At 47.8% G+C, this 27947-nt stretch overlaps 1 pseudogene; it reads right to left on the bottom strand.

Moving 5' to 3' along the window:
* Window positions 1-4264: 4264 nt before the first annotated feature.
* Window positions 4265-10415, bottom strand: LOC149380636 (uncharacterized; annotated as a pseudogene).
* Window positions 10416-27947: the final 17532 nt, after the last annotated feature.

Here is a 27947-nt window from a genome sequence, read left to right on the forward strand (position 1 = left end):
ATTGAGTCAGCTACAAAATTCAGATTCAATTCACACAGTAGCTCAACCCAATTTCAGATTCAATCCCAAGCACAAAATCAGACTAGCTACAAAATTTAAACATACCTTAACAACTTCCCATGTAGCTTGTTTCTTCATAGTTTTGTTGGCTTTCGAGTTGAATAATTTCATAGCACTACGTACAGAAATACACATGTCATGATATATATGTAATGTATAACTATGTAAGATCCATAAATATGAAGAAGTCGATCAATGTGTGAACTCACGTATTAATAACAGCTTTGATATCATTTCCAGGTTTACGAGCAAGAGAATCAAAGTAATAAACTCGGTCATTATGCGGGTCGAGTGCAAGCAACGTCCAATGATTTCTGAATCCATGTAAACAATGTATTAACCGTCTAAGCACCGTCCAACGAAAAATGAAATCATATAAATACTCAAAACATATAACAATATACTCATGTAAATATACTTACACGGGATTGAAAGGAGCTAAGAATAGTTGACCAACACCACAACCCTCCATTCTGTTGGCAATGAGGTCAGATTTTTGTCCACTGGTCCCCATATTCAAAGACACTGGATCTATGAATGCATACATAGATCCAATTTTCATGCTCATGATCTTCTGATACAAGTAGCTAATTCACATAAAGCAAAGATTCATTATGATGTGGCTAAAATATACATATATTTGAAATAGATCAATGAGTATTGAAAAGATTACCTCATGTACAAAACAATGCAGCTCGACGTGATCCACTCCATGCTACAAAATGCCATAATATCATCACGAAGAATATATAGAACTCGATCTTTGCCAAAAATATTCTTGTCCAAGGGAAAAGATATTGAGTTGTCATTCCCCATGACTTTAGCAACATTAGTCTTGAGATATTCTAGACTCCATATCTGTTTGGTTTTTTTCCTGGGAGACCTACGAACGGGTGTTACCACCTGAAAAGAAACACGTATTGGATATTCTAGACTCCATAATTTTAAAAAAATGAGCAACACGTAAGAATTAGTTGAGTGATTACCTTGGATTTCTCAATTGTAACCATATTCTTAGGCCACGGAACTTGATTACCAACTACTTCTTTGACAGTCAATTCATGTTTACCCATTCGCATTGGAGATATAGCCTTCTCATCAATGCACATATCTACATGGACACGTACAACTTCATCCCCCAATTTGATTCCCCAAACTGTTCCTTTGGTCGCAGTTTCAGAACAAATTTTACCATAAGCAACAACATTAGAAATGCTGTCCACAGCTAGTTTACATGGTTGTTCCTAAAAAAAAACAGAATTTAGTTTAGTAAATTTTAACAATTAACTAATTAAGAACCAAAATAGGGGTCATTTTTACCTTTCCGTTGGCGAAATCTCTACGCCCGATCAATTCGATATCATCGCATTCTTCCTGGTAGAGTTTTTGTTCGTCACTGCAATTTTCCTTGTCATCGGAGAAGTGTAGATTTGGTTTTTTGGCTGTGCAACTACCCTTATCTGATTGAAGAAGAGAGCTTTTGAAGTTGTTCTCGCCAGCCTTTAACTTCATGTTTTCCTCTTGAAGTTCCTTGATTTGTAATAGTAAAATTCGCCTTTCATCGGCGTCTCGTGGATGTGCCTCTGTCAGTTTCGTTTGCTCCTCTAAGACGAGTTGCAGGACATCGCTTGTTTTTGTCTGCCTTGGAGTGTTGAAGTACTTTGAAGGAGTAACGCCATGCCCAATACACCTTACTAAACCACCACGGTCTTTATTTCCCAACGCTAATGTGAGAGCGTCTTCCTTCGGGTTTAAATAAATAGCCCCATCCGTAATCTTTTTGGTACAATCATCCAACAAGTATACAAACATATATGTAAGTTAAGTTTGACTACCCAGATAGACAAAAAAATAGTTCAATTATTTATTCTAACCAGATTGTCTATAAATGAGCTAATCTCTTCATCCTCTGCAGCACTGCCTTTTGCATAAGCGATCTTCCAAAGCTCACTTCGAGATGGTTTACCAGTGCCACCCCTTTCCTTAGACTATAATAGTGCAGGAAATGAAACAATCCACATACTAAAACAACTTCACAATATCAATATAAAAACAGTCTGATGCACATATATCAACTTCAATACTCACCAAGTCAGCTCCTACGATTGCGAATCCACGCCTAGAAAGGTGGTGCCGATACTTGATCTTCTTTGACTTGTTAGACTGTTCTGTACTCAAAGTTCTAAAGTCATCGGAGAGACGTTTCGCAACAAAAAAATTCCAAGATTTCTACGTAATAAAAGGATACGCCGGTGGCGGTTTTGCAAACATGCGTGGCTTGTCAACATAGTTGTTGATGTAATTGGTTGCCAGCTTGTACTTGAACTGTCTCCACTTTGTACACGCAGATGCTAATATAGCTTTCTTACCCTCGAAAGGCACGTCATACGATGTCTGCATAAAAAAAAGCACGGGTATTACATATGGAATACGACACCATAGTTTTTAAATGGAATCAGAACATGGCTTTACCTTAATTTGATCCCACACTTTCTCCTTGAGCTCAGTTGATACCGAACGCCACTTTTCGATCTCAATGGGTACAGTTGATCGCACAACAACACCTACATAGCTTTGCATTTCTGAGTTTGTGTCACCGATGCTTTGTCCAAGGTCATTGTAAGTTATTGGCTTCACCACACCATTTGCTCTAGCTATAACTGTTGTCGCACGAAAATGAACAACTATTTAAAACCTCGGGCGGTTCGATCCAAGGCCGGACCAAGTGATCGCACCCGGGCCAAGAGTGGGAACTCGATAGTCTCGAGTTAGGGTTTTCTCCGATCAACCCGCCTCTCCGGAGAGGTAGGGGGTGAGGAGGAAGAGTGACCGTGCCTTGGTTGTCGGCTGCCTACGTACCCGTGCGTGGGATCAGGTCAGAACGTATTTCAAGCGTGTAGGACGCAGTATGAGGCGCGGGGCCTTGGTGGAGAGGCGTGCTCGACGAAGGAGACAGGGCGCGAGGAATCCTCGGCGGCGTCTCAGAACTTCGGAGGTCGCGTAGGCGTCTAGCGTGTTAGACACGTGAGGGTAACTGTAGGCGAGAACCCTAGGGGCGTGCTTGAGCACCGGAGAACGTTCGGTCAAAGGGAGCGACGTCCGGGAAGTCCCCGTGAGTGCTTCGGAACCTTTGAGAACGAGGGAGGGAGAAGAGAGTCTGCTTCAGGCCAAATGTGGCATCCAGAGAAGCAGAGAAGAGTAAGAAATCGAGCGTGTCGATAGGAGATGAAGAGAATTTTGTGTATTGAATAGGATTCAATGGGATGGCTTTCCCCTCAATGGGAGGGGGTTTATATAGGTGTTTGGGAGCCTTAGAAGGTCCCTTTTTCGTCCATGTGGGACTAGGAACGCGCATGCCATCAAGTGGAGGCGCACGGCGCGTGCGGCGCACAAAGCGCGGCGCGCGACGCGCGGTGCAGGGGGCGCGGCACGCGGGTCACCGGGCGCGGCGCGAGGGTCACCGGGCGCGGCGCAGGTCGCACGGCGCATAGAGCGCGCGGCGCGTGTGTGCCTGGCACGGCGCGCCGTCTGCTGCACGGCTGGCCGGCGTAGCGTGTTGTGTGCGTGATGAACAGCTCGTCTTGCCGGGTTCTTGCGGGCCTTCGAATATCATTCTTCCCAAGTGAAATATGAAGATTTCCATTTGACGAGAGTGACTCGATTCGAGGAGCAAGGCTCAGCTCGACGAGAGCAACTAGCGACTTGACTCGAGGAGCGACTCGAGAATGACTCGAGACTCGACTCGAGAATGACTCGAGGCTCGACTCGAGGAACAATTCAAGGCTCGACTCGAGGAGCGAAGCTCGACTCGAGGAGATTGACTCAAGGCTCGACTCGAGGAGCGAAGCTCGACTCGAGGAGTCAAGAGTTTGGGCGAGGGCTTGAAGACCTGCCGCTCTTCGGGACCTCCGGCCTGACCATCGGCCCTTTGAGCGACGTGCCTTCTTGGCGTCTCGGGTTTTCCGAAAACGACCGACAACAATAACAACCTTGGTAAGAAGAGTAGGTCCCCTTGATGTCCTTTTTTTTGCTTTTGGTTCCACTGTTGTACAGTCATTTGGCACTGATGTTTGTTTTTCCTTTTCCTGAACTACATGTCCAGATTTTTTATTCTCTTTTGGTTGCGGTGCCACTGCTGTGTCGTCATTCTTTTCCTCCTCTAAACGTCTCAGTGCCTCTGATTTGCCAGTGTTTTTTTCATCAACTATACATGCCCTTCTTGTCCTTTTTTTTGCTGGAGATGTCTGTGATTTGTCTTCATCTTTTGCATCAACCACAGGTACACTACACCTACACACAATAAGGTTATGAATAAGAATTATACACATACAGACACAAACAATATACATCAGTATTAATTATGAAACAGTCCCACACACACACACACACACACATAAACATGTTAATTAAGTTTTCTCACTTCTTCCTCGCACTAGTCATTATCGATCCAAGTACCCTCTTCATCTATTTGCAAACATGTTTCGTCATCTGTCGAATCTGAAGACTCTGCATCAGAGAATAGTTCGGTGGCAGGAGCTTCATAATCAACATCATCCTCTGGTATTGGACTAGCAAAGTCTTTTTTTCAAATTCGGTACCACAATTGACCACGACGTATCCGTTCCGTCTTCTACATAGAAAACTTGTTTGACTTGGTCTGCCAAAATGAATGGATCTGACTTGTGACCAGTCTTTGAAAGATCAACCACTGTGAATCCATCATCTACCTTAACACCCCTTGAACTGGAAACCCATTTACATTTGAAGACCACCACTTTGGATATGACATAGTCTAACTCCCATATTTGTTGAATAGTCCCAAAGAATGTCATGTCTGAAACAATTGGTTTCTTGTCCTTTGAGTTGCACACTTGCATTGTCTCAGCCATTACTGCGACACCGCTATTTTGAACAGAACTTGTGTCATCACGGTCCTTTGTGAAAAAACGAAATCCGTTGATGATATATCCACTGTAGGAAAGAACGTGTGCTTTCGGTCCATGTGACATCCACCTTAATGTCTGTGATACCGAAACTCTAGACTCTTCCAAATCAAGAGCAACATATAGAAATTTTTAAAAAAAACACACTTATTGATTTTGTGTTACTAGTTCTTGTATAATGAACATATACTTTGTCACGGAGCCAATTGGTAAATGATTGATTGTGCTCATCTTGAAGCCATTTCTGGTCCTTCACTTTACTTGGATTACATTCAAGCAAGTACTCCATATGCTTCCTAAGTAGCATATCAACAAGTCACCATTTGTCTTAAAATATATATCATATGAAGTAAAAAAAAATTATTTACTTACTTGATATACGGACTGATTTCAGTAGTGTTCTCCACCACAAAAAGTGTTGTTAATGGTGCCCACAAGAAGAGTTGTAGTCTTTATTTTGTACATTTGATGTAATAAAGTCTCATGAAGACTCTTGCTTGTAATTGCCTATTCATTTAATAATAAAGTTGAAACGTTCATTCATTCTTTCTTTGTTTAAAGCTTTATGATAAAACCTTAGTCTTTTAGTCCATAAACAAACTAAACTACTTACGAAGACACAAATGTAGATTTGCATGAACAAACTCTTCGTAGTTTGCTTAAAACGATATATTCGCAATCTTAGGGTCAAAGGACTATTGACCTCGGTACGATTGTTAGAAGAATCTATGATGTCTGGTTATGAGGCATTGAGAGTTGGAGACTCTATAGTTCTTCTAGGTATCTTCCGAAGGTACTGAATTGACCAGTGCACTTCTAGAGACAAGATAAGAACAAACCATTTAACCTCTTATGTCTCGAAGTCACTATGTATGAATTGCATCATGCTTACCTTAATCCTGAAATGAGACATGTCATTTCACACCTTAGTATTCTCATTTGAGAAAGTCAGAGTTCGGACTCACTATGTGATTCCGAACTGGGCCTATTGGTGAAGTACTAAGTTGTGAGAATGTCATGAATAACTTTGTGAAGTTCTCATAGATATGGAATTCATGTACAAGATTGCTGAAATGCAATGTATGTCACCTCATGCTTTGTTCCTTGGAGTGTGAATAAATGAACAGGCCAGTGTCCAAATTGAGTCCTGACTCTTTTGGATGAAACAATGTGACTTGTTAGCTCCTCGTCAATACATTGTTTCTATCTTATTCACAAGCGACAAATGAGTTGAGGAAATAACAGCTAGAAGGGTAAAATGGTAATTTAGTAAATACCGACTAGCTGATGACATTCATGAAGGGTAAACATAGATAATATTCAGTGGATCCGCTCATCATAATTAGGTTGAATTCTTGAGTAGAAAATAAATTCATTTGAACCGAGAGATTTTCAGTGTCAACTCTTTAGTGGAGTCAGTTGGCATTAAGCTAAACTTGGAAAAGGTTTGTGAACCTTTGAGTCCAAGTGTTTAGCTTAAGCTTTGTTCATTTGGGTCCATGAGGTCACTGTCACGAATCTCATCGAGTAGGAATAGTTAAACTGGAAGCTAAGTCAAAACAAGAACGAAAATTGTCAAAAGGGTATTTTTGTCTTTTGAGACATATGATGAAATGAATGTCAATAAATTTTTTGACATGGTCATTTGATGACAAGTAACACTCGGCCATAATATGATTAATTGGGCCTTGTGGATTAATTTCATTTCATTAGAATTTTATTGAAAATTCTTAATGGGCCTTTTTCATGTTGTCATGAACAAATGAAGAATCTTCTAGAAGCCCCTTCTAGAAAGCCACTTGGGCGCCCATACTACCCAAAGAAAGAGAGAATATTTTGTGCATAAATGTATCATGATACTTGCCAAAAGAAAAAGAGGAAACAAATTTCCCAATGTGGGAAAGTATATGGGCGGCCAAGACAAGCAAAGAAGAGGAAACAAGTTAGGAAACAAATCCCTTAAGGGAATGGCAATGTTGGGCGCATATGGAGAGAATGGGCAATAAGAGATTGCTCATGAATGCTTGGAAAAAAGAGGAAACTCCCATTTCTAAGGCTAACCCTTCTCCTATAAATAGGGCCCTCATTCTCATTGTTTACTCATTTTCCACACAAGTTAGAGATTGAGAGACTCTCTCTCTAGACATTGTGGCCGCCCCTATCCTCTCTCTCTCTAGTCAATTTCGTTTTATTGTTTTGGCACCTAGGTCCTCATTTGACCTAGTGTTTAGCTCTGCGACTTCAAGACTCGTTCTTAAGTCGTAGTGTTTAAAAGTGCCCACTCACTGATTCCTTTATTTCGAGTGATTTAGTGATAGAAACTTTCGTGGTTGCTCGAGGTGCCAAGGAAAGAAAGAGAGACGTGCTGCGAGGGGAGACGAGCGTTGCAACTTTCTAAGAGCTTCTCAAGGATCAAGCTTCAAGAAAGGTTAGTAAACTTCTTAGCTCATAATAGTTTTTAATTACGTGTACTTGCTCTTTTGTCTAGGTTAGTAAAAAACCGTTTTTACTTGTAAAAGAAATTTTTTAAAATTCCGCCGCTTACCGAAGCGTTAATTATTTTCTTAAACCCTAGATCGATTCCAACAAAAAGATGTGCTTGCTCCAATTCTATCTGTTTAGGTGTATGCACTCTTCCAGAAGAGATTGGTTTGCCAACATCTACACCCGATTCATTTCTCGTGGACGGAACACCAACAGATTCTACAGAAGTCAAGTACTCCGAGCAATATTCCATACCTTCTTCAACTATGTAACATTCTGCAATACAACCTTCTGGTCGGCTGCGATTGCGCACGTAACCTTTCATAACTTTCATGTTCCGTTCATGTGGATACATCCAAGTTAGACGAACCGGTCCACAAAATTGAACTTCTCGTACTAGATGTATCATTAGATGAACCGTTATGTCAAAAAAAGATGGTGAAAAATACTTTTCCAAGAGGCACATAGTTATTGTAAATTCTTCTTGAAGGCTTGCCAGTTTGGAAGCATCGAAAACTTTGCTGCATATCGCATTGAAGAAGCGAGAGACTCTTGTTATTGTGGTTCGGACCTTCTTATCCAGCAATCCTCGTAATGCGACTGGAAGAATCTGTTGCATAAGCGTATGATAATCGTGTGATTTCAATCCAAACAGTTTTAACTCCTCCATCGACACACAGTTTCTAAGGTTGGAACCGTAGCCATCGGGCACTTTGAGCGCTGACAACAGATTGCAGAACCTTTTCTTCTCTTCCTTCGTCAATGTGTAGGTTGATTGAGGCAAATATGTTTTCTTGTCACCAACCTTTGGATGAAGCTTGGTCCGGATGCCCATATCCTGAAGATCTAAGCGACTTTTAAGACCATCCTTTGACTTGTGCGAGACATCAAGCAATGTTCCTATAATACTTTCACACACATTCTTCTCGACATGCATTACGTCCAAAATACGACGCACAAGAAGAAACTCCCAATATTCAAGATCAAAGAAGATTGGCCTTTTTTTCCAAGGGAGTATCAGATCTGCCTTTTCTTCACCCTTCTTCTTCTTCGAACATTTCTCGTATACATATCCAATACGAGTCACCTTCTGTAAGACTTCTGTTCCGGACAAGCATGTAGGAGCATCACCGAGTTCTTGGGACCCATTAAATGCCTTCTTTGCTTTTCTGAAAGGATGATGCCGATTCAAAAACCTGCGATGACCTAGGTATACGACCTTCCTGCTATGACGAAGATACAAGCCATGTGTGTCTTTACCACATACAGGACAACCATTGTAGCCTTTTACGACACAACCGCTCATATTTCCATACGCTGGCAAATCGTTTGGTGTCCATAGCAGAATGGCTCTAAGAGTGAATGTCTCTTTTAAATGAGCATCAAAAACTTCGATACCTGTGCTCCATAACAGTTTCAGGTCGTCCACGAGGGGTTCCAAGTAGACGTCGATGTCATTTCCCGGTTGCTTGGGACCCGATATCAGTAACGTTAACATGATATACTTCCTCTTCATGCACAGCCACGGAGGAAGATTATATGTTATCAACGTAACAGGCCACGTACTATGCCGACTACTGAAAGAACGATACGGATTAATCCCATCAGCCGCTACAGCCAATCGAAGATTCCTTGATTCATCTGAAAAAGCAGGCCACTTCTTATCTATCGATTTCCACGAAGCTGCATCGGCTGGATGTCTCAAATACCCGTCGACTTCTCTATCGTTGGCATGCCAAGTCAGATTCTTCGCTATTTCCGGTGTACTGTACATTCTTTTAAATCTGGGTATTGGGGGGGAATACCACAAGACTTTTGCTGGAACACCTACTGTAGGTTTCATGGACCCTTTTGGAATTTTCCACCGAGATGCATAACAAACAGGACAAACATCGAAATCAACCTTGTCCTTCCTATACAGAATACAGTCATTAGGACAAGCATGGATTATTTCATATTCCATACCTAAGGTACACAACGTCTTCTTGGCCTCGTAGATAGACTTTGGCAATTGACTTCCTTTCAAAAACATGTCACCCAACAGCATCAACAGCTCGTCAAAACTTGTATCGCTCGACCCGTGTTTGACTTTCAGATTGTACAATCTTACTAAAGCTGATAACTTAGTAAATTTCAGACAACCATCGTAGAGTGGCCTTTTCGCATCTTCTACGTATTCAACAAACATGTCAGAATATTTTTCCAGAAGATTATTAGCGGCCTTAACCATTTCGACGGTATTACAAGCATCATCGCAGTCACCAAAAGTATGTGCTTTTGGTTGGTGGATGAGCTTTTTGTCTGTACTACAGACCATGTTTTCACCATGCCATGTCCAAATAACGTATGTTTGGTCCATACCATTACAGAAAAGATGATCTCTGCTGATTTCAAAAGAATGCGATCCCATATTTCCACACCTTTTACATGGACATCGTAAGGACTCCAAATTGGGTAAGTTAATTTTACAAAACTGTAAGAAAGATTCAACACCATCTTCAAATTCTTTTGAGCGTCTATCGGAATTTAACCATGATTTGTCAATTATGTGAAAATGTGTTATTTAAATCAATTTATTAAATGACCTAATAGTCTAATATTTCTACAACCAGATCAACAAGAACTTACTTTGTACTTTGTAAATGTGTAAATGACATATGAAGCATAAAAGTACTTACTTTGTACTAGGATCACCAACGTGTGCTTCTCGGGAACTATCCCCACGACCAGAAGATCTCGAAGTCTTTTTAACGGCTTCTAATATCCGTTTTGACACTCCTGAGACCTTTGGATGAGCATGACCAACCTCTAAAACATAATAAACCAAACACACAGAGTTCAATTAGCAACCACAAGCACACACACAAAGTTCAATTAGCAATCACAAGCACACACATAGAGTTCAGTTTACTTACTCACGCGAACCATTGTTGACTGAGTTTAATCTCTGTACATAAGAAAACATACACAAAACTGAATAAGCTAGATAATTTGCATTCTTAACTACAAATAGGTAAGAACAGGCAATGAGACCCCAAATAACCCCAAATCGAGCAATAAAGCAATGAGACCTCAAATAAACCACAAATTTCTAAGACATTAACCCTAAATTTCTCAAATCCGTTACTAAATAACCCCAAATCGAGCAACAAAACTGATGAAGAACGGAAAAAAGCTCATACCGATCGAAGACGACGACGTTAGGATTATGACTGGAAGACCTAGAACAAGGTTTTTAGGGTTGTGATGTGTCGCCGGCAAAGCTGCGACGGTGGTCAATGTTGGGTGGTGTCAGTGATGGTGGTCAACGAGAGTCAAGTTCTTGTTCGAATGTTTTTTTTTGGAGCAATATTAGATATGGTATAATAAATGTTTCAATTGTTTTAGTTCCTCGTGTGTACAAGTATACTTAGTCATTTTTTCTTACTTTTCATATTCATATATGGGTGGGAAACAATTTTTTAGTGGGAAATTTCCCTCCCGAACTCAAATAGTAAAATTTTGTTAATTTTTTATATTTTAAGTATTACAACTCCTTCTTTACCTTTGACTGTAGTGTAAATGTGCCAAAATTTTGTGGGAAATTTCCCTCCATCTAAAAATGGTGAAATTTTGATCATTTTTTATTTTTTGGGTATTACCACTACTTTTTTATATTAGCTGTAGAGAAAAATAGACCATTCTCTACAGCTTTATATTCGACTAGAGTCTAATATAAGCATAAAAAAAGGTGACCGTAGTCTGTATTCAAAGACTCCGTTAAAAGGCTAAACTGGAGTTAAAAAAAAAACTGTAGCTGTATCCCATATTTCTGGTAGTGGCGAAAATGTCGTCGCTCGTTTTTGGACAACTATTCAGGAGCCCAAAGTGGTTAGACCCAAGGCCAGATCAAGTGGTCTCACTCCGGCTCGAGCGTGTCGGACTTGGTGTCCCAAGTCGTCCCTTAGCTGTAGACGAAGCTCACCTCGTCTCGATACCTGAAATGCAGTAGAGGATACGTGAACTACAAAGGGGAAATAGAGGGGTTACCTCTGTTTACCTCTCCGACGCTCAACATTAGTAGGGTTAAGGTACAATGTAGAGGGTTTAGGTGTTTAGAAGCCAAAGATGAGTGAAACGAGTGAGTTATGAATTCGACAGCGTTTCGGGGCTCAAAATTGGATTACCTGGGTCAAGGGAGGGACCCTTGTATTTATAGGCGGCCAAGGGGTGTTTGGGGAACCCCTTTGCCGAGTGAACACTTTGGGTCAGCCATTGGCCGGCTGAAAGCTTGGGCCGGCCAATGGCCCGCTGAACATATGGAGCTGACTCGGCCAATGGCCGAGTGAACAGCTTGGCCGGCTGAGGATTTTGTTGTCGCACGAAAATGAACAACTATTTAAAACCTCGGGCGGTTCGATCCAAGGCCGGACCAAGTGATCGCACCCGGGCCAAGAGTGTGAACTCGATAGTCTCGAGCTAGGGTTCTCTCCGATCAACCCGCCTCTCGGGAGAGGTAGGGGGTGAGGAGGATGGGTGACCGTGCCTTGGTTGTCGGCTGCCTACGTACCCGTGCGTGGGATCAGGTCAGAACGTAGTTCAAGCGTGTAGGACGCTGTATGAGGCGCGGAGCCTTGGTGGAGAGGCGTGCTCGACGAAGGAGATGGGGGGCGAGGAGTCCTCGGCGGCGTCTCAGGACTTCGGAGATCGTGAGCGCGAGAGAGAATGTGTGTTTTCTCTCTTTTGGAGACGTGGAAGACTCTAAGTCAAGAGTTCCTTGTTGTGGCGGAGATTCCGGATGCGTAGGCGATTCCTAGTCGGAAATGCTGGACGCGTAGGCGATTTCTTGTCAGAAATGGCGGACGCGTCTAGGGTGCTAGACGCGTAGGCGATTTTCAGTAGAAAACCGTTAGAGCACTCGTGGGATCAAGATTAATCGCTCGATCAAGAGAGGCGGCACTCGGGAGTCCCCGGAAAGCGCTTCAGAATCTCCGAGAGCGAGAAATCGTGGAGAATCCGCTTCAGGCCAAGGATGGCATCTAGAGAAGCGGAGAGAAGTCTCAAGTTCCTTGAGAATGAATGGGATGGCTTTCCCCTCAATGAGAGGGGGTATTTATAGGTGTTTGGGGGCCTTAAGAGGCTCCTTTTTCGTCCATGTGGGACTAGGAATGCGCGTGGCATTAATTGGAGGCGCACGGCGCGCGCGGCGCAGGGGGCGCGGCGCGCGGGTCACCAGGCGCGGCGCGCGATGCACGGCGCTGGATGTGCGGCGCGGGCGTGTCATCACGCGGCGCGCGGTCTGCTTGGCGCGGCGCGCGGCCCGTCTGGCGCGGCGCGCGGGCTGCTGCGCTTGGTTGGCCGGCGCGGCTGCGCGCGCGGCGCATGGCCCGCCTCGTCGGGCTCTTGCGGACCTTCGAATACCATTCTTGCCACATGAAATATGAGGGTTTTTACTTGGCGAGAGTGACTCGATTCGAGGAGCGACTCGAGGCTCGTCTTGAGGAGTGAAGCTCAACTCGAGGAGACCGACTCGAGGCTCGACTCGAGGAACAACTCAAGGCTCGCCTCGAGGAGCGAAGCTCGACTCGAGGAGATTGACTCGAGGCTCGACTCGAGGAGCGAAGCTCGACTCGAGGAGATTGACTCAAGGCTCGACTCGAGGAGCGAAGCTCGACTCGAGGAGTCAAGAGTTTAGGCGAAGGCTTGAAGACCTGCCGCTCTTCAGGACCTCCGGCCTGACCATCGGCCCTTTGAGCGACGTGCCTTCTTGGCGTCTCGGGTTCTCCGAAAACGACCGACAACATTAGCCCCCCAAGTTCGTCGCTCGGGAGGCGTCCCAGCGATGAACTTTTTGTTCTTCTAGTTGGGTGTTTGAGGAAAATAGACTTTCCAGAGCTTCACTGTTGCGAAGCCTTTGTGATTATAAAGAATACTCTCACAATTGCTAGTGCTTTCTCTCGCTTTTCCTTCTCTCTCGACACGAGTGTGTGATGTACACGTGGAGGAGGATCCAAGCGGATAGGAGGCGTAGCTCGACGTGGGCGAGGCGAACGCGCTTGCGTTCGTCGCTCTAGCCCCGGAGCAAATGGGATATGCATGCGCGAGTAGGGCGTGCATTTATGTAGAGGTGTGTCGGCGCGTCGCGGCTTATTGATCTTTTGGCGATGTTACGCCCGAGTTAACCTTCGATGGCGTTTTGTTTGATAATGTCATCAATCCGGAGTCCATGGGACTCGACGGTGACTAGCAGGGTGATGATTGTGTAATCGTGACCTATTAGGGGAAGATCATGGCTTCCGTCTCGGCCAGCTTGGAAGGCGACTGCACTTTTGCATTTTGCAAAGGCGTGCTCATTCCGAGGTCTCGAAGACGGAGGTTGATGCTGCGGGCTGATGCTTCGAGAAGACGGAGCGGCACCTGGCGGAAGGCTCTGCCGCACCGAAGGGCTTCGACTGCTCGGGGATAAACGCTAAAAGTTTGACCACGCATCAAGCATAAGTCGGCCTCACGGGGCATCCGCCATTCCCGCCTTGGTGACGCTTCTTCGTCTGCGTTCGGAAGATCGGTCCTTATTCCCCAGGCGCGAGCGCGGGTCTCTACCTTGTCTGACCTGTTCTTCAGGTCGCTCCAGGCGTTTGTTCGAGGAGTGGGACTCGACTCGAGGAGACTGACTCGAGGCTCGATTCGAGGAGCGAAGCTCGACTCGAGGAGACTGAATCAAGTCTCAACTCAAGGAGCGAAGCTCAACTCGGGGAGCCGACTCGAGTCTCAACTCGAGGGGCTAGGCTCGACCCGGGGAGCCGACTCAAGTCTCAACTCGAGGGGCTAGACTCGACTCAAGGAGACTGGCTGGACATTAAGGAATATGACTCTACTCGAGGAGCGATGCTCGACTCGAGGTGTATGACTCAATTCGAGGAGCAAGACTCAACTCGGGGAGAATGGCTCGACTCAAGGAGCGAAACTCGACTCGAGGAGGATGACTCGACTCGAGGAGCGAAGCTCGACTCGAGAAGAATGACTTGACTCGAGGAGCGAAGCTCAACTCGAGGAGACTGACTCGACTCGAGAAGCGAAGCTCGACTCGAGGAGGATGACTCGACTCGAGGAGCGAAGCTCGACTAGAGGAGGATGACTCGACTCGAGGAGCGAAGCTCGACTCGAGGAGAATGACTTGACTCGAGGAGCGAAGCTCAACTCGGGGAGACTGACTAGACTCGAGGAGCGAAACTCGACTCGAGGAGGATGACTCGACTCGAGGAGCGAAGCTCGACTCGAGAAGAATGACTTGACTCGAGGAGCGAAGCTCAACTCGATGAGACTGACTCGACTCGAGGAGAATGACTTGACTCGAGGAGCGAAGCTCAACTCGAGGAGACTGACTCGATTCGAGAAGCGAAGCTCGACTCGAGGAGGATGACTCGACTCGAGGAGCGAAGTCTCGGCTAGTTCAGGCCGAGCGAGGTTCTTGCTCGGAGGCGAGGTTCGCGAGTATTTGCGAGCAGCTTCAATTAACTCGCATGGAACGGGGATTCTCCCAAGGTGAGGGTGATCGTGTTTAGTTGGCGATGGCGAAGACAGCATGAACTGCGCCTTGTACGGCGGTTCAGGTGCGTTGCGATTTAGTCATCATATTCAACGCTTTGTGGCGACTCTTAGCGCGTCGTGAGAAGCGGTTTTTGTGCGTCGTTTACGCGCCTTAGGCACATTGCGGGGGATGGCATAGATGCACCATGCAGGCTTCTTAGGTGTGCCGTATAGGCGTTTTAGATGAGCCATGTAGGCATCTTGGTTGCGCCATGTAGGCGTTTTAGGTGTGCTATGGTTGTGCCATGTAGGCGTCTTACGTGCGCCATGTAGGCGTCTTAAGTGCGCCATGTAGGCGTCCTAGGTTGCGCCATGTAGGCGTCTTAAGTGCGCCATGTAGGCGTCTTAGGTTACGCCATGTAGGCGTTTTACGGGTTGCGCCTTTACGCGTCTTACGTGCGCCATGTAGGCGTCTTAGGTTGCGCCACGTAGGCGTCTTACGGGCTGCGCCTTTACGCGTCTTACGTGCGCCATGTAGGCGTCTTAGGTTGCGCCATGTAGGCGTCTTACGGGTTGCGCCTTTACGCGTCTTACGTGCGCCATGTAGGCGTCTTAGGTGCGTCGCGAGGGACGACTTTAGCCTGCATCTCTGGGATGTCTCGTGGGCGCGCCGCGGGGGCGTCTTTAGCCTGCATCTCGGGGATGTCTCGTGGGCGCGCCGCGGGGGCGTCTTTAGCCTGCATCTCGGGGATGTCTCGTGGGCGCGCCGCGGGGGCGTCTTTAGCCTGCATCTCTGGGATGTCTCGTGGGCGCGCCGCGGGGGCGTCTTTAGCCTGCATCTCGGGGATGTCTCTTGGGCGCGCCGCGGGGGCGTCTTTAGCCTGCATCTCGGGGATGTCTCGTGGGCGCGCCGCGGGGGCGTCTTTAGCCTGCATCTCTGGGATGTCTCTTGGGCGCGCCACGGGGGCGTCTTTAGCCTGCATCTCGGGGATGTCTCGTGGGCGCGCCGCGGGGGCGTCTTTAGCCTGCATCTCGGGGATGTCTCGTGGGCGCGCCGCGGGGGCGTCTTTAGCCTGCATCTCGGGGATGTCTCTTGGGCGCGCCGCGGGGGCGTCTTTAGCCTGCATCTCGGGGATGTCTCGTGGGCGCGCCGCGGGGGCGTCTTTAGCCTGCATCTCGGGGATGTCTCTTGGGCGCGCCACGGGGGCGTCTTTAGCCTGCATCTCGGGGATGTCTCGTGGGCGCGCCGCGGGGGCGTCTTTAGCCTGCATCTCTGGGATGTCTCTTGGGCGCGCCACGGGGGCGTCTTTAGCCTGCATCTCGGGGATGTCTCGTGGGCGCGCCGCGGGGGCGTCTTTAGCCTGCATCTCGGGGATGTCTCGTGGGCGCGCCGCGGGGGCGTCTTTAGCCTGCATCTCGGGGATGTCTCTTGGGCGCGCCGCGGGGGCGTCTTTAGCCTGCATCTCGGGGATGTCTCGTGGGCGCGCCGCGGGGGCGTCTTTAGCCTGCATCTCGGGGATGTCTCTTGGGCGCGCCACGGGGGCGTCTTTAGCCTGCATCTCGGGGATGTCTCGTGGGCGCGCCGCGGGGGCGTCTTTAGCCTGCATCTCTGGGATGTCTCTTGGGCGCGCCGCGGGGGCGTCTTTAGCCTGCATCTCGGGGATGTCTCTTGGGCGCGCCGCGGGGGCGTCTTTAGCCTGCATCTCGGGGATGTCTCGTGGGCGCGCCGCGGGGGCGTCTTTAGCCTGCATCTCGGGGATGTCTCTTGGGCGCGCCGCGGGGGCGTCTTTAGCCTGCATCTCTGGGATGTCTCGTGGGCGCGCCGCGGGGGCGTCTTTAGCCTGCATCTTGGGGATGTCTCTTGGGCGCGCCACGGGGGCGTCTTTAGCCTGCATCTCTGGGATGTCTTACGGCGCGCCACAGAGGCGTCTTACGTGCACGCTTGCTCCCGTTTTGTGTTCGGGTGTTTTGTTTTGATGGAGCGTGCTTTCTTTTTGTGGAGCGTACTTGCTTGAGGATTTTGAGCGTACTTACCATTGCCTATGTCACTAGCCCCCCAAGTTTTGGGTTTACAAGCGTAATCTTTGATGATTGAAAATCTTTGATAAAGTGGATTTTGAAAGAAAAACATCGAACTTTATTAATATTGCAAAAAAATTTGAAATCCTAAAACGTTGGCTCGTAGGCCTTATTGAATGTTTAGAAAGCAAAGAAATAAAATGGGGGGATCGCTGGCTAGTGGTAGTACTCTCTTCCAGTGTTCCGCATTCCACAGGCGACAGATCGGTGTCTCGTCCATGTATGACCTGGTAGACCGTGTGGGGTCCCTGATGAGGACGCCGTTACCTTGCACTTGGGTGTCATGCAGGTGTCTTTATGGACTTCGCGGAGGACCTTGGTCGACTCGACGCTATCTCTAAGTTGAGAGATCGTGTTAACCGTCTTTTTAGCGGTCTTTCCATCGATTCCTTGGATGTAACATTTTCTGGCTTGGGATTGATCTCCAGCCATGATGCCGATTCCATCCTTGGTAGGGAACTTCACCAGTAGGTGGTATGTTGAAGTGATTGCCCTTAGCCGGTTCAATGTGGGTCGCCCAACGATTACGTTGTAGGGGGACTCTTGGTCGACCACTAGGAATGGGACCATGTGAACGACTTCAATGCCTCCGGGAGTTCCGAAGGTGACCGGTAGATCGATGATGCCTTCGGTCATGACTCTCTCCCCAGTGAACCCGAATAGAGGCGTTTGGGTCGGAGTTGGGCGTAGCCCCCCGAGCTTCATGCGCTCTAGGGTGGATTTGAAGATTATGTCGGCAGCACTGCCGTTGTCGATGAGAACTCTTTTCACCAAGTTATTAGCTACTTGGGCTTTGAGCACAATTGCGTCATTGTGCGGATGCACAACTCGCTTGGCCTCTTTGTTGGTGAAATGCATCGTCTCGTGAGGCACGGACTGAGGTTCTTCATACGTGAGGTTGACGTGCATAGCAGCGTCTTCTTGAGCCACGGCCTTTAGGAATTTTTTCCGTTGTCGGGCCGAATCTCCATCTTGTGGACCTCCCAATATGGTGGTCACAACGTGGAGTTGAGGATTGGCATTGGCAGTAGCCGTGGTTCGGTCGACAGAAGCGGCTGTTCCTCCTCCCCTGCCAGACTGTGGTCTGTTCGAGGTGGGGCCCGCAGCGCTAATCATGCGTAACACGAACTCTTTTAGCTCGCCCCGTTGGATCAATGCCTCGATCTGCCTTTTAAGACTATAGCATTCAGAGGTCAAGTGACCGTATTCCTGATGGAACTCGCAATATTTAGATCTATCGCGAGTCGCGGGATCTTTGTTCATTGGAGCCGGGGGAGTGAACTTGTCACGCGCTAAAGCTAGGATTTGCTCCGGCGTTGTGTTCAACGGTGTGAACGACGAGTAGCCCTTAAAGTCTTCCGCAAGTCGCGGCTTCTGGGGCATCGGAGGTCGTCTATTAAAAGTCTGACCTCCTCTGTTTCGCCTTTTACGGGAGTTTACTTGCTCGTTGCTAGGCTCGTCTCGGTGGTGAGGGCTTTGATCATTGCCCTTGCGACCATCGAGGTAATCTTCGACTCCCATGAAGGTCTTGGCTCGAGTCATTAACTCGGCCATGGTAGAAGGGACACGGCCGACGATGGACTTAAGGAAGTCACTTGTGCGCAAGCCTTCAGTGATGGCGGTGATTGCGTCTTTGTCGTCAAAGCGGTCGACCTTATTCGATTCTTCAGTGAATCGGGCGAGGTATCGTCTAAGGGACTCGCCATCCTCTTGCCTGATTGACCACAGGTACATCTTGGTCTTCCTTTGGACCATAGACGTAGCGAACCGTGCTAGGAACATGTCCTTCAGGTCTTTGAACGAGCGGATGCTTCCCGGCCTTAAGTTCTTGAACCACTCGAAGCCGGGTCCGGCGAGGGTAAGACTAAAAGCTTGGCACATAGCGCCGGGAGTGACACCCTGCATCGTCATCCAGGTTTCATAGTGCTGGATGTGGTAAGCAGGATCTGCTTTTCCATTATATGGAGCGAGGTTCGGGAGTTTGAAATTTCCCGTACATACCTCGGCCAATATCTGAGCCGTGAAAGGCGAGGACTTCTCCTCAACGACCCCATAGGCACTTCCGCCTATTCCGTGTTCTCGGAGATCTCGTACTTCATTTCGAAGATTGTGGATCATTGTGATCACATCGAGACCGGTAGTCGGAGTAACTCCCTGTTCGGGAGGAGTCACCTGTCGTCTTTCATTTGACCCTTGACCCGTTCGGCGGTTCCCGTTAGTTGGGGCTGCTGCGGGGATGTTTGGCCGAGAGCTTAGTCGCTCCCTTAGGTCATCGCCACGCTCGATGCGTTGGGCGGTGAGGTGATCCCTAAGATCTGGGCTGGTCGTTCGGAGGCGCAGGCTTCGTCTGCGACGGCGCGCTCTCCGCGTGCCCTGACTCTCCTCAACGTTCTCCCTTCGACCTAGTCGGTCGAGGGCCGAGCGTCGGGAGTTTCCCTCTTGAGAAGCAGCCGGCGCGTCGCCTTTCCGGGGTAGGGGATTCGAAGGACCGGCTTCAAACATGGCGGGGAGTCCTCCGTCCTTCGTGAGAGAAGTCTCGATATCCTCCGGATCGCAAGTACCCTCATAGTCAGGGTCACGGTCGTGGCTTTCCTCGTTGAGGTTCTCAGGATCCCCGTTGGGGGTCATTGCGTTATGCGCGGGTTGCTTCGCAGCCAGTCGGCTGTGGTACCTCGCGTTCTTTGCCTTTAGTTGGCGGACGTTCTCCTCCAACTCCATGATGCGGTGGTCCCTGCTATCTGGAGATGGAGATGGTGAGCGGGTCGAGCTCTCTTCATGGAGCGACTCTTCGTCACCATGCGCTCGGGAGCGCAAGAAGTATTTCTTGGTCCCAGTGACGTTTTCGGGGTTGTTCACGCCCTCAGAACGTACGGGTGGTTGAGTACTCATCTTTTCTCAAGTTCGAGAAAGTTGAGTTTGTAGAAGAAAAGAAGAAGATGAACAGAAGGGATTTCGGGCTGAACAGGTCGGGAAGTCCCCTCCTTCTAGCGCCAAAATGTTGTCGCACGAAAATGAACAACTATTTAAAACCTCGGGCGGTTCGATCCAAGGCCGGACCAAGTGATCGCACCCGGGCCAAGAGTGTGAACTCGATAGTCTCGAGCTAGGGTTCTCTCCGATCAACCCGCCTCTCGGGAGAGGTAGGGGGTGAGGAGGATGGGTGACCGTGCCTTGGTTGTCGGCTGCCTACGTACCCGTGCGTGGGATCAGGTCAGAACGTAGTTCAAGCGTGTAGGACGCTGTATGAGGCGCGGAGCCTTGGTGGAGAGGCGTGCTCGACGAAGGAGATGGGGGGCGAGGAGTCCTCGGCGGCGTCTCAGGACTTCGGAGATCGTGAGCGCGAGAGAGAATGTGTGTTTTCTCTCTTTTGGAGACGTGGAAGACTCTAAGTCAAGAGTTCCTTGTTGTGGCGGAGATTCCGGATGCGTAGGCGATTCCTAGTCGGAAATGCTGGACGCGTAGGCGATTTCTTGTCAGAAATGGCGGACGCGTCTAGGGTGCTAGACGCGTAGGCGATTTTCAGTAGAAAACCGTTAGAGCACTCGTGGGATCAAGATTAATCGCTCGATCAAGAGAGGCGGCACTCGGGAGTCCCCGGAAAGCGCTTCAGAATCTCCGAGAGCGAGAAATCGTGGAGAATCCGCTTCAGGCCAAGGATGGCATCTAGAGAAGCGGAGAGAAGTCTCAAGTTCCTTGAGAATGAATGGGATGGCTTTCCCCTCAATGAGAGGGGGTATTTATAGGTGTTTGGGGGCCTTAAGAGGCTCCTTTTTCGTCCATGTGGGACTAGGAATGCGCGTGGCATTAATTGGAGGCGCACGGCGCGCGCGGCGCAGGGGGCGCGGCGCGCGGGTCACCAGGCGCGGCGCGCGATGCGCGGCGCTGGATGTGCGGCGCGGGCGTGTCATCACGCGGCGCGCGGTCTGCTTGGCGCGGCGCGCGGCCCGTCTGGCGCGGCGCGCGGGCTGCTGCGCTTGGTTGGCCGGCGCGGCTGCGCGCGCGGCGCATGGCCCGCCTCGTCGGGCTCTTGCGGACCTTCGAATACCATTCTTGCCACATGAAATATGAGGGTTTTTACTTGGCGAGAGTGACTCGATTCGAGGAGCGACTCGAGGCTCGTCTTGAGGAGTGAAGCTCAACTCGAGGAGACCGACTCGAGGCTCGACTCGAGGAACAACTCAAGGCTCGCCTCGAGGAGCGAAGCTCGACTCGAGGAGATTGACTCGAGGCTCGACTCGAGGAGCGAAGCTCGACTCGAGGAGATTGACTCAAGGCTCGACTCGAGGAGCGAAGCTCGACTCGAGGAGTCAAGAGTTTAGGCGAAGGCTTGAAGACCTGCCGCTCTTCAGGACCTCCGGCCTGACCATCGGCCCTTTGAGCGACGTGCCTTCTTGGCGTCTCGGGTTCTCCGAAAACGACCGACAACAGATTTCACTCGGCCATTGGCCGAGTGAACAGCCTGGCCGGCTGAAGATTTCCCTCGGCCATTGGCCGAGTGAACAGCCTGGCCGGCTGAAAGTTTCACTCGGCCATTGGCCGAGTGAACAGCCTGGCTGGCTGAAGGTTTCACTCGGCCATTGGCCGAGTGAACAGCCTGGCCGGCTGAAAGCTTCACTCGGCCATTGGCCGAGTGAACAGCCTAGCCGGCTGAAGGTTTCACTCGGCCATTGGCCGAGTGAACCTGCCTGGCCGACTGAAGGTTCACTCGGCCATTGGCCGAGTGAAGGTGCTGAACCTTCGGCCGGCTGAGCCTTGGGTCGGCCATGGCCGGCTGAGCCTGACCCTTAGGCCGGCCATCAGCCGGCTGAGCCTTTGGCCGGCCATGGGTTGGCTAGGCCTTGGGCCGGCCATGGCCGCCTGAGCCTTGGGTCGGGCATTGGTTGGTTGGGCCGGCCAATGGCCGAGGCAAGGTTTCGCCTTCCGAGGCCTCGCGCCGGTTGTGCGGGTCGAAGTGATTCCTTTGTCCTCGTCGGTCCGAGACGGGCCGATAACAGAAGCTATAGTTGATTCTTTGTTGAGGTTTTCTTTAATTTAAAATTAGCTGCGATTGAATATGGTTTAACGACTCGATTTAAAAATAGATGGAAATCATGTGGATCTATTTTCATTTATGGCACTCAAAAATTAAATTTTAAACCCGAAAAAATGAAGTTAACCAAAATTAACCGGTTTAGTTTTAAATAGAAAAAAATTACACATTTGAATGTAAATAAATTGTTACTGTTGTTTGCCCGTCTCAAGCCAACATGGATAAAATACTCGTTGGACACTCACCGCCGCTGGGCCGGACATCCCGGCCGTCACGACGAGAAGTCCCGGACCGGCCGACCACTCGACCACTCGGCCAGTCGCACCTCGGCCAGCCCGCCACACGGCCAGTCGGCCACCCGCCCACCCGGTCAGTCGGCCACTTGGCCACCCGGCGAGTCGGCCACTTGGGTCCTCGGTCAGTCGGCCACTGGGACTAGCCGTCCACTTGGCCATTTGGCCTCCAAGGCACCTACAAGCTCTATAAATATGGAGCTTGGCCTTCACCAAAAGGTAACCAATTTTTCCTCGTCCTTGAGTACCCGAAACGCTACTGAAAACTCAACTCACTCGTCGCACTCAACGCGAGCGACGAACCTCTAAACACCTCTACACTCCACCTCAATCCTCCTAATGTTGAGCATCATAGAGGTAAATAGAGGCACTCTCTCTGTTTCCCATTTGTAGCTCATGTGTTTTTCTCTTATTTTAGGTGTTCCGATGAACGCTACCAGCATCCAAGCTAAGGGATGACTTGGGGTACCAAGTCCGACACGCTCAAGCTCAAATGCGACTACTCGGTCCGGCCTTGGGTCGAATTGTTTGAGGCTTCTAAATAGTTGTCCAAAAATGAGCGACAACATTTTGGCACTAGAAGGAGGGGACCTCCCGACCTTGGCAGCCCGTTTCTTGTTCCCTCCACCACATCTTCTTTAATACTCTCTTCAAGTATGCCATCAAGGGATGAGCAAAGCGCCCACCGCTTCCGCAGCATGCGACTCGAGCGGCCACGGCACCCGTGCTGCTAGTTCAAGATACGCTTTCCGCTGACTCCCTCACGGGGAATTGGGATGAGCGTCCTAAGGCGACGGACCAAGCCGTGACCCTCCTCGTCCCGACGTTGGTGGTGAGAGCCTCGTCGAGGAGACAAACAAAAGACTAGCCGAGCTGCTAGCAAGACCCGGGGTGAATAAGGACCTCATCTTACACCTCCTGGACCGCGACGGTGAGAGCGAGGATTCGCAAGACCACGACTATGTCGGAGATGACGCGATCGAGACATCCGAGATGGGTCAGCCGTTCACCCGCTCACTGACCGTTCGTGGCCATGAAGAGGCACACCCTCGTTCGATGGGATACCCTAGAGCATCCGTATCTAGGCGTCAGGATTTAAGCGACTTTCACGAGCGCACGATCTCGAGGTCCCGAGAGGGACACTCTAGGTTCATCGTGCACGTCTGACCTTCTCGAAGAGAAGATGACGCCGATAGCCGCGACGTCCGTCGAAGACGCCGTTCGGACGATCTTCCCGCGCCAAGAGTCATGTGAACTGCAAACGGGGATCTAAGAGATAGCCTCACATCCCGAAGGAACCTCAAGGGGATGATCTAAGGGAGAGGCTCAACAATCGCCATGGAACCACCGAGGAAATGAACTTGGGGCGCAACCCGCCTAACGTTGTCGATCAAGCATCCAACGAGAGGCGTATTGTCACACCAATGGCCCTGGCCATCGAGCCCGCCAATGACTTGGACATGATAACAATGATCCTCAAGATGTGAGAGTCGGGGGCATGTGCCTATGGGCTGTACAATAGGATGGAGACATGCTATTCGTCATTCACTGCTCAGGTCCTCACACGACCCTCCAGTGGGATATTTAAGCTACCAACGATCCCTCCGTACGACGAGTGATCCGACCCCAATTTCCATGTACAACATTACGAGACGTGGATGCTAATGAAAGGGCAACCTGACGCCACCCTCTGCTAGGCCTTCAGCTTGACCCTCATGGGCTTAGGCTTTGAATGGTCCCGAAGTCTCAGGCCAGACACCATCGCATCCTTCCAAGTGCTAAGGGAGGCATTCCTTGCTAGATTTTCCACGCTCGTGGTGCAAAAGAAGCCCAAGTCCTACTTGTGGACAATAGGATAAGAGAGTGGCGAAACATTGCGCGAGTAGCTCGCCAGGTTCACGGAGGAATCGCATAAAGTCGAAGGCTTCAACAACAAAGACGCCATCACCGCTATAACTGAAGGAGCCAAGACAAGTGACTTCTTAAAGTCTATCGTGGAAAGTCTTGAGGGACATGGCAGAGCTAATGGTGAGAGCCAAGACCTACATGGGAATTGAAGACTACCTTGAAGGACGGAAATGTGGTGATCGTAGTAGCTGTCTTCGAGACAAGCAAAGTGGTGACCGTTCTGAGTCACGAAACAAGAGAAGCAAGGTCAGCCAAGCCCCTAACGGCTGCCTTCCCCCGAGGTCACGACAACCCATCGTCGATGACTTTAGAAGACAATCGTTCACCCCCCTCAACACCACGCCAGACCGGTGTTGTCAATGGTGCCCACAAGAAGAGTTGTAGTCTTTACTTATGTACATTTGATGTAATATAGTCTCACGAAGACTCTTGCTTGTAATTGCTTATTCATTAATAAAAGTTGAAACGTTCATTTATTCTTCCTTGTCTGAAGCTTTATGATAAAACCTTATTCTTTAGTCCATAAACAAACCTAACAACATATGAAGAGACAGATGTAGATTTGCATGAACAAACTCTTCATGGTTTGCTTAAAACAATATAATCGCAATCTAAGGATCAAAGGACTATTGATCTCAGTACGATTGTTAGGAGAATCTATGATATCTGGTTATGGGACATTGAGAGTTGGAGACTCTTGTTGTCAATGGTGCCCACAAGAAGAGTAGTAGTGTCTATTTATGTACATTTGATGTCATATAGTCTTACGAAGACTCTTGCTTGTAATTGCTTATTCATTAATAAAAAGTTGAAACGTTCATTCAATCTGCCTTGTCTGAAGCTTTATGATAAAACCATAGTCTTTTAGTCCATAAACAAACTAAACAACTTACGAAGAGACAAATGTAGATTTGCATGAACGAACTCTTCGTAGTTTGCTTAAAACGATATATTCGCAATCTTAGGACCAGTGCACTTCTAGAGACAATATAAGAACAAACCATTTAACCTCTTATGTCTCGAAGTCACTATGTATGAATTGCATCATGCTTACCTTAATCCTGAAATGAGACATGCCATTTCACACCTTAGTATTCTCATTTGAGAAAGTCAAATTTCGGACTCACTATGTGATTCCGAACAAGGCCTATTGGTGAGGTACTAAGTTGTGAGTCTGTCATGAGTAACTTTGTGAAGTTCTCATAGATATGGAATTCATGTACAAGATTGCTGAAATGCAATGTATGTCACCTCATGCTTTGTTCCTAGGAGTGTGAATAAATGAACTGGCCAGTGTCCAAATTGAGTCCTAACTCTTTTGGATGAAACAATGTGACTTGTTAGCTCCTCGTCAATACATTGTTTCTAACTTATTCACAAGCGACAAAGGAGTTGAGGAAATAACAGCTAGAAGGGTAAAATGGTAATTTAGTAAATCCCGACTAGCTGATGACATTCATGAAGGGTAAACATAGATAATATTCAGTGGATCCGCTCATCATAATTAGGTCGAATTCTTGAGTAGAAAATAAATTCATTTGAACCGAGAGATTTTCAGTGTCAGCTCTTTAGTGGAGTCAGTTGGCATTAAGCTAAACTTGGAAAAGGTTTGTGAACTTTTGAGTCCAAGTGTTTAGCTCAAGCTTTGTTCATTTGGGTCCATGAGGTCACTGTCACGAATCACATCGATAGGAATAGTTAAACTGGAAGTTAAGTCAAAACAAGAACGAAAATTATCAAAAGGGTATTTTTGTCTTTTAAGACATAGGATGAAATGAATGTCAATAAATTTTTTGACAAGTTCATTTGATGACTTAATGTCACTCGGCCATGACTTGATTATTGGGCCTTGTGAATTAATTTCATTTCATAAGAATTTTATTGAAAATTCTTAATGGGCCTTTCTCATGTTGTCATGAACAAATGAAGAAGCTTCTAGAAGCTCCTTCTAGAGATGAAATGGGCGCCCAACCCTAAGATAGAAAGAGAGTTTATTTTGTGCATAAATGTATATAGATACTTGCCTAAAGAAAAAGAGGAAACAAATTTGCATAAGGATGCTTAAGAATTTCGGCCAAGTAAGAAAAAGGCAAGGCAAGGCACATAAAAGGAAACAAATCCAAGCCTTCTAGAAGGCTGCCTTGGCCGTGTGGAATAAGAGGGAAATGGGCAATATTTGCTCATGAATATGTGATATTCTATAGAAGAGGAAACTACCTTATTGAAGGTGAGACCTCTCCTATAAATAGGAGCCTCATTCCACACATTTCATTCATCCAAGTTTAAGAGATTTGAGAGACTCTCTCTCTAGAACTTGTGGCCGAAATCCTCTCTCTCTCTCTCTAGTTTATTTTCGATTTTTCTTGTCTTGGCACCTAGGTCCTCACTCGACCTAGTGTTTAGCTCTGCGACTTCGAGACTCGTTCTTAAGTCGTAGTGTTTAAAAGTGCCCACTCACTGATTCCTTCTTTTCGAGTGATTTAGTGATAGAAACTTTCGTGGTTGCTCGAGGTGCCGAGGAAAGAAAGAGAGACGTGCTGCGAGGGGAGACGAGCGTTGCAAACTTTCCACAAGCTTCTTCAAAGTTCAAGCTTCAAGAAAGGTTAGTAAACTTCTACCTCATATTGGTTTTTAATTACATGTACTTGCACTTGTCTAGGTTAGTAAAAACTGTTTTACTTGTAAAAGAAAATTTTTAAAATTCCGCCGCTTACCGAAGCGTTAATTATTTTCTTAAACCCTAGATCGATTCCAACAATAGGCGCCCATAATACCCATAGGAAGAGAAAATATTTTGTGCATAAATGTATCAAGATACTTGCCAAAAGAAAAAGAGGAAACAAATTTCCCCTAAGAGGAAACATGGTGGGCGCCCAAATGTGGTCAAGAGAGAAGCAAACAAAAGAGGAAACAAATCCAAGGACTTACTTGTTTTGTCTTGGACGTGCACCTCTTTGAAGGAAAAGGGAAATCGGCTCATGAATATGTGATATTCTATAGAAGAGGAAACTACCTTATTGAAGGTGAGACCTCTCCTATAAATAGGAGCCTCATTCCACACTTTTCATTCATGCAAAGTTTTAGAGATTGAGAGCTTCTCTCTCTAGACTTGGCCGCCTCTTCCTCTCTCTCTCTCTCTAGTTTATATTTTCGATTTTTCTTGTCTTGGCACCTAGGTCCTCACTCGACCTAGTGTTTAGCTCTGCGACTTCGAGACTCGTTCTTAAGTCGTAGTGTTTAAAAGTGCCCACTCACTGATTCCTTCTTTTCGAGTGATTTAGTGATAGAAACTTTCGTGGTTGCTCGAGGTGCCGAGGAAAGAAAGAGAGACGTGCTGCGAGGGGAGACGAGCGTTGCAAACTTTCCACAAGCTTCTTCAAAGTTCAAGCTTCAAGAAAGGTTAGTAAACTTCTAGCTCATATTGGTTTTTAATTACATGTACTTGCACTTGTCTAGGTTAGTAAAAACTGTTTTACTTGTAAAAGAAAATTTTTAAAATTCCGCCGCTTACCGAAGCGTTAATTATTTTCTTAAACCCTAGATCGATTCCAACAAATGGTATCAGAGCTATGGTCAAAGAGATGCATGTACATGTTTTTAAAATTATGAGCTTGAAAATCGTTTTCGAAAGTTTACTAATTTTGT

This window comes from Urtica dioica, chromosome 11 (assembly GCF_054948205.1).
Source record: "Urtica dioica subsp. dioica isolate 48M chromosome 11, U.dioica_male_clone48M_v1_H2, whole genome shotgun sequence".
In the NCBI taxonomy this organism is placed as follows: Eukaryota; Viridiplantae; Streptophyta; class Magnoliopsida; order Rosales; family Urticaceae; genus Urtica; species Urtica dioica.